Source organism: Mustela putorius, unplaced genomic scaffold, assembly GCF_011764305.1.
Source record: "Mustela putorius furo isolate JIRA1106 unplaced genomic scaffold, ASM1176430v1.1 tig00003923_pilon_pilon_pilon, whole genome shotgun sequence".
Classification (NCBI taxonomy): domain Eukaryota; kingdom Metazoa; phylum Chordata; class Mammalia; order Carnivora; family Mustelidae; genus Mustela; species Mustela putorius.
In genome coordinates this window covers 11,112,787-11,125,725 of record NW_025422068.1, presented here as the reverse complement: position 1 = coordinate 11,125,725, position 12,939 = coordinate 11,112,787, and the positions used below count along the sequence as shown (strand labels likewise).

General features: G+C 39.0%; 1 pseudogene; it reads left to right on the top strand.

Moving 5' to 3' along the window:
- Positions 1-711: 711 nt before the first annotated feature.
- On the top strand, positions 712-2,256 carry LOC123388890 (annotated as a pseudogene).
- Positions 2,257-12,939: the final 10,683 nt, after the last annotated feature.

The window sequence follows — 12,939 nt, the reverse complement described above, 5'->3', positions numbered from 1 at the left end:
TCTCTATAGTTAACAGTCTATTTCTTGGTCTGTCTCTCTTGGTCACTTTTTTTCCTTTTGCTCATTAGCTTTTTTTCTTACATTCCACATATGAGTGAAGTCATATGGTATTTGTCTATGTTTGACTGACTTATCTCACTTAGCATGATACTCTCAAACTCCATCCATGTCATTACAAGTGGTGAGATTTCATTCCTTCTATGACTAAGTAATATATATCACATCTTCTTTATCCACTCATCTATCAGTGGACACTTGGGCAGCTTCCTTAATCTGACTATTGTATATTATGCTGCAGTAAACAGAGGGGTGCTTGCATCCTTTTGAAGTAGTGTTTTTCTATTTGGGGGGTAAATACCCCATAGTCCAAGCACTGGATGGTAGGGTAGTTCTATTTTTAACTTTTTGAGGGCCCTCCATACTCTTATCTACGTTGGCTGCACCAGTCATTCCCACCACATATGTACCAGCATTCCTTATCTGCACACCCTCAGCAACACTTTTTGTTTTCTGGTTGTTCATTTTAGCCATTCTGACATGTGTGTGGTATCTCATTTTAATTTTGACTTGCATTTCCCTAATGATGAGTGATAATGTTTATCTTTTCATATGTGTGTTGTCCATCTGGATGTCTTTTTTGGCAAAATGTCTGCTCACGTCTTTTGCCCATTTTTAAATTGGGCTATTTGTTTTTTGGGTATTGAGTTGTATCAGTTCCTCATATATTTTGTACACTGTCGGAGGCAGGCCCCTGGCCAGGGCAGCCTCCGCCATTAAAAGATGGCGCCTGGGGAACTTTCCAGAACGCTCGGTGAGACGCGGAGGAGCGGCGGCTACCCGAGCTGCGCCCAGCAATGCGCTCCTTCCCGCTCCCCCACATCGGCCTCGGCCCTCTCACCGGCTGTAGAAAATGGTGAAAGAAACCACTTATTATGATGTTTTGGGGGTCAAACCCAATGCCACCCAAGAAGAACTGAAAAAGGCCTACAAGAAACTGGCTTTGAAGTACCACCCTGATAAGAATCCAAATGAAGGAGAGAAGTTTAAACAGATTTCTCAAGCTTATGAAGTACTCTCTGATGCAAAGAAAAGGGAATTATATGACAAAGGAGGTGAACAGGCAATTAAAGAAGGTGGAGCTGGTGGTGGTTTTGGCTCCCCCATGGACATCTTTGATATGTTTTTTGGAGGAGGAGGAAGAATGCAGAGAGAAAGAAGAGGTAAAAATGTTGTGCATCAGCTCTCAGTAACCTTAGAAGATTTATATAACGGTGCAACAAGAAAACTAGCTCTGCAAAAGAATGTGATTTGCGATAAATGTGAAGGCCGAGGTGGTAAGAAAGGAGCAGTTGAGTGTTGTCCCAATTGCTGAGGTACTGGAATGCAAATAAGAATTCATCAGATAGGACCTGGAATGGTTCGGCAAATTCAGTCTGTGTGCATGGAGTGCCAGGGCCATGGGGAATGGATCAGTCCTAAAGATAGATGTAAAAGCTGCAATGGAAGGAAGATAGTTCGAGAGAAGAAGATTCTAGAAGTTCATATTGACAAAGGCATGAAAGATGGCCAGAAGATAACATTCCATGGTGAGGGAGACCAAGAACCAGGACTGGAACCAGGAGATATTATCATTGTTTTAGATCAGAAGGACCATGCTGTTTTTACTCGGCGAGAAGACCTTTTCATGTGTATGGACATACAGCTGGTTGAAGCACTGTGCGGTTTTCAAAAGCCAGTATCTACTCTTGACAACCGAACCATTGTCATCACCTCTCATCCAGGTCAAATTGTCAAGCATGGAGATATCAAGTGTGTGCTAAATGAAGGCATGCCAATTTATCATAGGCCATATGAGAAGGGTCGCCTCATCATCGAATTTAAGGTAAATTTTCCTGAGAATGGCTTTCTGTCTCCTGATAAACTCTCTTTGCTGGAAAAACTCCTACCTGAGAGGAAGGAAGAAGAGACTGATGAAATGGACCAGGTAGAACTGGTGGACTTTGATCCAAATCAGGAAAGACGGAGTCATTACAATGGGGAAGCATATGAGGATGATGAACATCATCCCAGGGGTGGTGTTCAGTGTCAGACCTCTTAATGGGGCCAGTGAATAACACTGCTGGCATCTTATGTGCAGTAGTGAATGAGTGAAGGACTATAATCATATCTCACTACTTGCTATTGTTTTTGTTTTAATATTCAACTATAGTAGTGTTTTAAAAGTTAAATGAAGAATAAACTCAAATATAAAAGCTCTGACTTTGCCCCGTATGTATGATGACTTCAGTGTGGAAGATAAGTTTAATATTTGTAAAAACTGCTTTCAAAAAAAATCTCCCCTAGCATTTGTTAGGCCATACCTTGTAATTAATTTCGGTTCTATGTATATGAAACAGCTCAGACTGAAATGCTGGGTGTATGTATTGACTTCAGTGTATGACCCTTAATTGTTAAGCTATGAAGTTAAAACTTGTATTTAATTGGCAATCAGACAAAGAATTTGTAGAGAAGTGTTGGTCTATAGTTATGTTAAGTGGGATTCATTGTGATGCCTCTGCATTTATTGCCTCAACTGTTACTTGAAGATGGCATGCTATGTAATTTGGCCTGTGGTATCAGTGATAGAAAGGATATCTCTTTAAAGAAGGGGTTTGTCATATGCTGCTGCTTGAGGGCTTGCACTTGTAGAATTGTATTCCCTTCTGTGCCATCTTTTTCTTCCCCCCTTTTTAAATATATATATATATATATACATACATATATATATATATGTATGTATGTATATCAGTCCTGGTTATACTTTTTTGCCTTCTTTTTGGACCATGATAAGCTTCAGAGTAGTGGCTTCGGGAGCAGGGTAACTTACAGTGAAGAGACATTTACGTGGAGAAGTTTGCATGTATGAGATAGGAAGGTTGTTTTTTTTTTTAAGGTATGTTACAGGCTTACTTTAAATAACGCTCTGAAGTAACTGTAATTTAATGTTGGTAGTATAGCAAATTATGATGAATAGCTTTAATTGTATGTTTAAAAAGTCATGTTCACAAGCTTAAATCTGGTTATCAGAATTAAGCAATTGGAATGTATGAATGTCTCCTTAATATACTGATTACAAAGCAAAAAAAAAAAAAAAAAAAAAAAAAAAAAAAAAAGATGGCGCCTGGCTAGTTGCCAGGTTAGGATTGCCTCGTGAGACTAAGCGGAATGCCCAAAGAGGAAGTAAACAGCATTGGTTGCTAGCGAAGTTGTTCGTTTAGGTGCGCAGCCTGATTTGCTCCCTCCTGTACCCTGCTCACTGATTGGTCATGTAAACGTATATAAGTGTATAGACTTGCAGAAATAAAGAGAGAGAAGATACATCTGAACTGGGGATTCTTGTCATCCTTGCGGGTCGAGGGCTGAAACCCGGGAACTAAATAAAGGAATCTTGCAAGGTAATCTGCAAGAAAGCGGGGAGTAAAGGTCCGCAGGTAAGTGGGGACATTAGCCACATTCAAAAGTGGGAATTCCGCAGTAAAGCAGGGAGTAAAGGCCATGTTCAAAAGTGGGAATTCTGTGGTAAAGTGGGGAGTAAAGGTCGACTGAAGTATATGCGTGTAAAAAGTTAATTTGCTATTTAGTGTCTTTAACGTCCATGTCTGTTGTCTGTGTGTTCATAATGGGATCTGAAGTATCTAAAGTGCGGTTGGAAGGGTCTTTAAAAGACCTGCTGAAAGCCAATGGAACTCCACTAAAAGCAAAAACTGCTCTGGCCTTTTTGAATACAGTGGAAAAGGCGGCTCCATGGTTCCTAGATGAAGGCTTGCTAAACATACCTCAATGGGACCACCTGTGATCCAGGGTTCAAGGATTGCTACTCCAGGTTTCTTTTCATATCCATTAGCATGATAAATGGTTCTCCACCCTCTCACTTTCAATCTGGTGGTGTCTTTGGGTCTAAAATGAGTGTCTTCTAGACAGAATATCAATGGATCTTGTTTTCTTCCTTTTTTAATCCAACCTGATACCCTATGTCCTTTGATTGGAGTTCTAAATCCATTTATATTCAGAGTAATTATTGAAAGATATGAAGTTAATGTCATTGTATTACCTGTAAAGTTATTATTTCTGTAGATTTTCTCTGTTCCTTTCTGGTCTTTGTTACTATGGCTCTTTGTTCAAAGGATCCCCTAATATTTCTTGCAGGGTTGGTTTAATGTTCACAAATTCCTCTGGTTTCTGTCCTGGAAACTCCATTTGGTTTCTCTCATTCTATTCTGACTGACAGCCTTGCTTAATAAAGTATTCTTGGCTGCATATTTTTCCTGCTTAACACATTGAATATATCATGTCAGTCTTTTCTGGCCTTCCAGGTCTCTGTGGACAGGCCTGTTGCCATCCTTATGTTTCTACAATTGTAGGTTAAAAACCTCCTGTCTTGAGCTGCTTTCAGGATTTTTTCTTTATCTCTGAAATTTGCAAGCTTCGCTTTATGTTGGAGTGTTGACCTATTTTCATTGATTTTGAGAGGGGTTCTCTGTGCCTCCTGGATCTGAATGACTATTTCCATCCCCAGATTAGGGATGTTCTCATCTATAATATAATGTTCTCATCTATAATGTTCTCATCTCATCTCATCTTCAAATAAACCTTCTCTCCTGTCTTTATCTTCTGGGACCTATATTATCCAGATATGATTTTCCCTTAAAGAATCAATTATTTCTCAAAGTCTGCTTTATGATCCAGTAGTTGTCTTTCTCTTTTCTACTTGGCTTATTTATTTTCCATCATTTTGCCTTCTATATCACTCACTTGCCATTCTGCTTCATTTATCCTCGATGTTAGAGCCTCCATTTTTTATGCATCCCAGTAATAGTATTTTTAATTTCAACCTGTTTAGATTTTAGTTCTTTTATTTCTGCATTAAGGGATTTTCTAATGTCTTCTACCCTTTTTTCAAGCCCCACGAGCATCTCTACAATTGTTACTTTAAATTCTAGTTCAGGGCACCTGGGTGGCTCAGTGGGTTAAGCCGCTGTCTTCGGCTCAGGTCATGATCTCAGGGTCCTGGGATCCAGTCCCATGTCGGGCTCTCTGCTCAGCAGGGAGCCTGCTTCCCTCTCTCTCTCTCTGCCTGCCTCTCCATCTACTTGTGATTTCTCTCTGTCAAATAAATAAATAAAATCTTTTATAAATAAATAAATAAATTCTAGTTCAGACATCCTACTTATATCCATATTGATTAAATCCATGGCAGAGAGTACTACCTTCTGTTCTTTCTTTTGCAGTGAATTTCTCTATCTAATTGTTGTGTCCATAAAAGAAAGAGGAAGGGGGAAAAAAGAAAAGAAAGAAAAAACAGTGATAATAACAACAACAAAAAGAGAACTTCAGGAAGTATTTCCGGTGTCACTGGTGTCAGGAAGTATTTCACCTGTGCACACTCTGCTGTTGTGTTTTGACTCCTTTTTCTCACTGATTCATCCTCTACAGAGTTCCTCCTTGCTTGTAGTGGGGAGTGTTTGGATCATTAAGTAGGTATGCTTTGATTTGTCAAGTACAGCCTGCAGAAGAAGAAAGAAAAAAAAAAAAAGAAGGAAAAAGAAAAGGCCAGATCCAAGATAAGAGAAAAAGAAATGGAATAAAAAATGCAAACAGAGGGGAGGAGGGGAAAGATGGTGGAGGAATAGGATACCAACCCTGAATTGAGCTACATATCTACCAGGGTACTTTGAACACCCATGAAATCCACCTGAGATGTAAAATTACACACTTCTGGATCTCTACCAGGGCAGAGGATCATCAGTGGAGAGATACAGAGGAGTTGGGAGTCTGTGGACAAATATCAGAGGATAAACAGAAGGGGGAGGGAGCCATCAGAAGCAAGCCATTGGAATGTAATACCCCAATGCAAAAGTGCCTGTACCAATAGTAACTTGGAGACCAGTGGCTGTGAGTCAGGAAGGGACTGATAATAGCACTCAAACAAAACAAAGGGACTTAAGGGATAGTTTCTGGGACCAGCAGCCACAGGTGTGGACCCAAGCCCAAGGTCCCAGGTGGCCACATCTGGGACCTTTCCACACCTGAGTGCATCTAGTGCAGGCTACAGTTGGTGGTCCCTAGGGCTGGTGGCTGCTATGACCATCACAGCCACCTCCACTGCCTCCACCATCACCAAGGCTGAGCATACCTGGCATGGACTTGAGTCAGTGGTCCCAGAAATGGCATCCATGGGACTGGGCTTGCCCAGACCAGTATCACTCATGGTTTTGGTGGCACAGAGACACAGAAACAAACAGGAGACTTGGGCAACCACAGAGACAATGGTTGGGGTGTGCACCCCCTGTAGAAGGCTGCAGTGTTCAACAGAGTTTGCAGAGAAGGGGAGTCTGTGTGTTCTGGACCATTCAGAGAGGAGCAGACTGTGGCTTCTCCCTGAGGCAGAGGTCCAGGTATGCACATTTTACATTGCTCTAACCTTCTAAAAAGGCACAAAAAGCTGCCAGAGAATGGAAGCCTCCAGAGAGCAGAAGCCCCCCACACTGGTTTCCATGGAGCTCAGCCCCTTGATAGGGGCAAGACAACTCTGCCCAAGCAGGACTGACTGAAAAACAACAAGGCAGGCCACTCCCCAAGAAGACAAGCGAAAGAAACAAGAGGACATCAACCCCAGGGTCCCCCAAAAACTGTAAAAGCCCAGCATCAAGGGAAATCAATATACTAAGTTCCTGGTATTGCCTCAGAGCCTGTATATTTCTTAGATACAACTTTTTTCTTTTTTTTTTTTAATTCATTCTCATGGTTCTTGTTCTTTTATTTTTTTTTACTTACTTACATTTCAACTAGATGTTTAATACAGCATATTCCAAAGTAACTTTTTAACTCGAACTTTTTTCATACATATACTTTTTTTCTTTTAGATACATATAGATAATATAGATATGTACTTAAATGTAGTCTTTTCTCCCTATTCAATACTATCTCTCTCTCTTTCACTATATATATGTATTATATATATAATATATATATAATTTCATTGTGTCATTTGTTTCTTTCTGTTTTATATATATAATTATATTTTATGTGTATATTATTATATACATATAAAATACAATTTTATATGTATATACATGTATATGTATTATATGTAATATATATTATATATATCATTTCATGGTGTCATTTATTTCTCTAATTCTGTGTTATATATAATTATATTTTATGTGTGTATATTATTATATACATGTATGTATATAATATATGTATATATTTATATGTATAAATATATATATTTAAAATATATATGTAATTTATATATACACAAATATATAAAATTTGTATATATAAATATATATATTATATACATACATGTATATAATAATATACATATAAATATATAAATATAAATACATATACATATAAATATAAGTATATATAAATTTAAATACATATACATACATATATGTATATAATAATATACACATATAAAATATAATTATATATCTAACACAGAATTAGAGAAATAAATGACACAATGAAATATTCCAATGTCAGAATTATTGGGACCCCTGAGAGTGTGAAGAGAGAGAGAGAGAGGTCTAGAAGATAAAGTTGAGCAAATCCTAGATGAGAATTTCCCTAATCTGGGGAATGGAACAAGTATTCATGTCCTAGAGACAGAGAGGACACCCCCCCCAAGATCAACAAGGACAGAAAGACCTCCAGACATGTGATTATGAAATTTGCAAATTGTAAACTCAGAGAAATTATCTTAAGGGCATCTAGGGGGAAGAGATTCCTAAAATACAGAAGGAGGAACACCAGAATAACGTCAGACCTGTCCACATAAATATCAAGGGAGGTTCTATAAAAGAAGAAAGACCCCCCCCCAAGAGTAATATAGAACAGAAATTTACAGAGACAATCTATAAAAACAATGTCCTCACAGGCAACATGATGATAATAAAAATATCTTTCAATAGTCACTCTCAATGTGAATGGCCTAAATGCTCCCATAAAATGGCACAGGGTTGCAGATTGGATAATAAGACAGGACCCACCCATATGCTGTCTATAAGAGATGTATTTTGAACCTAAAGATACAACCAGACTGAAAGTGAAGGGATGGAGAACCATCTTTCATTCCAAGCCTCAAAAGAAAGCTGGGGTAGTGATTCTTATATCTTATATTCTTATATCAGATAAGATTTTAAGCCAAAGGCTGTAGTCAGAGATACAAAAGGACATTGCATCATTCTTAAAGGGTCTGTTCACCAAAATATCTAACAATAGTAAATATTTATGCCCCCAGCATGGGAGTAGTCAATCACATATGCCAACCATTAACTAAAATAAAGAAGCATATTGATAATAATACATTAATAGGAGATTAATAATTAATTATATATTAGTAGGAGACCTTAGCACTCCACTCTCAGCAATGGACAGATCATCTCTGCAGAAAATCAACAAAGGAACAAGAGCTTTAAATGACACACTGGACCAGATAGACTTCATAGATACGTACAGAACATTCCACCTTAAAACAACAAAATACTCATTCTTCTCAAGCTCCCCTGGAACTTTCTCTAGAATAGAACACATACTGGGTCACAAATCAGGTATCAACCAATATCAAAAGACTGAAATTATTCTCTACATATTCTCAGGCCACAATGCTTTGACTGGAACTCAATCACAAGAAAAAGTTTGGAAGAAATTCAAATACTTAGAAGTTAAAGATAATCCTGCCCAAGAATATTTGGTTCAACCAGGAAATCAAAGAAGAACTTAAACAAATTGTGGAAACCAATGAGAATGAAAACACATAGAATACAGCAAAGGAAGTCCTAAAATGTAAATACATAGTCATCTAAGCCTCACTCGAAAAAATAGAAAAATCCTGAATATGCAAACTCTCTTTATATCTTGAAGAACTGGGGAACCAACAACTTAAGCCTAACCCCTGCATAAGAAGGGAAATAATAAATATTAGGGCAGACATTAATGAATTAGAAACCAGAAATAACAGTAGAAGACATCAGCAAAACTAGATGCTGGCTCTTTGAAAGAATTAATAAGATCGATAAACCACCAGGCAAATTTATCCAAAAGGACAGAGAAAGGACTCAAATTAATAAAATTATGAAGGAAAGGGGAGAGATTACAACTAACACCAATAAAATAGAAACAATCATCAGAAATTAATATCAATAGCTATATGCCAATAAGTTAAGAAACCTAGAAGAAATGGATACATTTCTAGAAGCCTACAAACTTCCAAGACTAAAACAGGAAGAAATTGATAACCTAAATAGGCCAATAACTAGGAATGAGATTGAAGCAGTGATTAAAAACCTCCCAAAAAACAAGAGTCCAGGACCTGATGGATTCCCTGGGGAACTCCACCAAAAATTCAAAGAAGAAATAATACCTATTCTCCTGAAGCTGTTTCAAAAATTAGAAACAGAGGGAAAACTTCCAGACTCTTTATATGAGTCCAGCACTACCTTGATCTTCAAACCAGGCAAAGACCCCACCAAAAATGAGAGTTTCAGACCAGTATCCCTGATGAATATGGATGCCAAGATTCTCAACAAGATCTTAGCTAACAGAATCCAACAGGATATTAAAAGAATTATCCACCACAATCAGGTGGGATTTGTCCTGGCAATGCAAGTGTAGTTCAACATTCACAAATCAATCAATGTGATAGAACACATTAATAAACAAAGACAGAAGAACCACGTGGTCCTCTGAATTGATGCAGAAAAACATTTGACAAAATATAGCATCCTTTCCTGATTAAAACTCTTCAGAGTATAGGCATAGAGGGAACATACCTCAATATCATAAAAGCCACCTATGAAAATCCCACAGTGAATATCATTCTCAATGGGGAAAAGCTGAGAGCCTTTCCGATAAAATCAGGAACACGACAAAGGATGCCCAATACCACCACTATTGTTCAACATAGTGCTAGAAGTCCTAGCAACAGCAATCAGACAACAAAAAGAAATTAAAAGTATTCGAATTGGCAAAGAAATAGTCAAACTCTTTCTTAGATAACATGATACTTTCTGTGGAAAACCCCAAATTACTAGAATTCACACATCAATTCAGTAATGTGGCAGGATACAAAAGCAATGCACAGAAATCAGTTACTTTCTTATACATTGACAGTGAAACTGTAGAAAGAGAAATTAGAGAATTGATTCCATTTGCAATAGCACCAAAAACCGTAAGATACCCTGGAATAAACCTAACCAAAGAGATAAAGGATCTATACCCTAGGAACTACAAAACACTCATGAAAGAAACTGAAGAAGACACAAAAAGATGAAAAAATTTTCCATGCTCATGGATCAGAAGAGTAAAGATTGTTTAAATGTCTATGCTTCCCAGAGCAATCTATACTTTTAATGCCATCCTAATCAAAATACCAATGGCATTTTTCAAGGTGCAGGAACAAAGAATCTTAAAATTTGTATAGAACCAGGAATGATCCCAAATCACCAAGGCAAGGCTGAAAAAGAAAAACAATTCTAGGGCCATCCTTTTTCTTGATTTCACACTATATTACAAAACATGATGGCCAAGACAACATGGTACTGGCACAAAAGCAGATACATAGACCAATGAAACAGAAGAGAGAGCCCAGATATGGACCCACAATTCTATGGTCAAATAACCTTTGACAAAGCAAGAAAAAAATATCCAGTGGGGGGGGAAAAACAGTCTCTTCAATACATGGTGCTGGGAAAATTAAGCAGCTATGTATAGAAGAATGAAACTCAATCATTCTCCTACACCATACACAAAAGTAAACTCTAAATGGATGAAATACCTCAATGTGAGACAGGAATCCATCAATATCCTAGAGGAGAACATAGGCAGTAACCTCTTTGACATCAGCCACAGCAACTTCCTTGAAGTCATGTCTACAAAGGCAAGGGAAACAAAAGCAAAAATGAACTTTTGGGGCTTCATCAACATAAAAAGCTTCTGCACAGCAAAGGTAACAGTCAATAAAACAAAGGCAATGCATGAAGTGGGAGAAGATATTTGCAAATGACAGATAAAGGATTGGTATCCAGGATCTATAAAGAACTTCTCAAACTCAACACCCAAAAAACAAATAATCAAGTCAAAAAGTAGGCAGAAGACATAAACAGACACTTCTCCAAAGAAGACATACAAATGGCTAACAGGTACAGGAAAAAAATGTTCATCATCACTAGCCATCAGGGAAATTCAAATCAAAGTTACACTGAGATATCACCTTACACCTGTTGGAAAAATTAACAAGGCAAGAAACAACAAGTGTTGGAGAGGATGTAGAGAAAGGGGAACACTCTTACAGTCTTGGTGGGAATGCCAGTTGGCACAGCCTCTTTGGAAAACAGTGTGAAGTTTCCTCAAAATTTTGAAAATAGAACTACCATATGACCCTGCAATTGCACTACTAGGTATTCATCCCAAAGATAAAGATGTAGTGAAAAGAAGGGCCATATGTACCTCAATGTTCATAGCAGCAATGGCTACAATTGCCAAACTATGGAAAGAGCCAAGATGCCCTTCAACAGATGAACGTATAAAGAAGATATGGTCCATATATACTATGGAGTATTACAGCTCCATCACAAAGAATGAATACCCAACTTTTGTATCAACATCGATAGGACTGCAGGATATTATGCTGAGTGAAATCAGTCAAACAGAGAGAGTCAATTATCAAATGGTTTCACTTACTTGTGGAACATAAGGAATAACATGGAGGACGTTAGGAAAAGGCATAGTTAGGGGAATCAGAGTGGGAGACAAACAATGAGAGGCTATGAACACCAAGAAACACACTGAGGCGAGGGGAGTGAGCGGATGGGTGAGCCTGCTAATGGGCATTAAGTAGGGCATGTATTGCGTGGAGCACTTAGTGTTATATGCAAACAATGAATCTTGGAACACTACATCAAAAACTAATGATGTACTGTATGGTGACTAACATTAATTAATTAATTAAACTGTGTATATATTTTTACTGTTTGTAATAGTTCTTTTTAATTTTTATTTAAATTCAATTAGTCAAGGTATAATACATCATTTGTTTATAATTATTGGGATTTTAATGTCTTCAAGAAAAAAATTTAGGAGGGGGAGGAGTCAAGATGGCGGAGAAGTAGCAAGCTGAGACTGCTTCAGCTAGCCGGAGATCAGCTAGATAGCTTATCTAAAGATTGCAAACACCTGAAAATCCATCGGCAGATCGAAGAGAAGAAGAACAGCAATTCTGGAAACAGAAAAACAACCACTTTCTGAAAGGTAGGACCGGCGGAGAAGTGAATCCAAAGCGACGGGAAGATAGACCCCGGGGGGAGGGGCCGGCTCCCGGCAAGCGGCGGAGCAACCGCGCACAAAATCAGGACTTTTAAAAGTCTGTTCCGCTGAGGGACATCGCTCCAGAGGCTAAACCGGGGCGAAGCCCACGCGGGGTCAGCGTGGCCTCAGGTCCCGCAGGGTCACAGAAGGATCAGGGGTGTCTGAGTGTCGCAGAGCTTGCGGGTATTGGAACGGGAAAGCCAGCTACAGAGACAGAGCCGACAGTAAGCTCGCAGCTCCGTGTTACCTTGAACCGGTCGCAGGCTCGGTGAGCTCGGAGCGCGGCCGGAGGTCAGGCAGACGGGAGTAACTGGGCGCTGTTCTCTGAGGGCGCACTGAGGAGTGGGGCCCCGGGCTCTCGGCTCCTCCGGGCCGGAGACCAGGAGGCCGCCATTTGTATCCCTGTCCTCTGGAACTCTACGGAAAGCGCTCAGGGAACAAAAGCTCCTGAAAGCAAACCCGAGCGGATTACTCACCCCGGCCCCGGGTAAGGGCGGTGTAATTCCGCCTGGGGCAAAGACACTTGAGAATCACTACAACAGGCCCCTCCCCCAGAAGATCAACAAGAAATCCAGCCGAGAC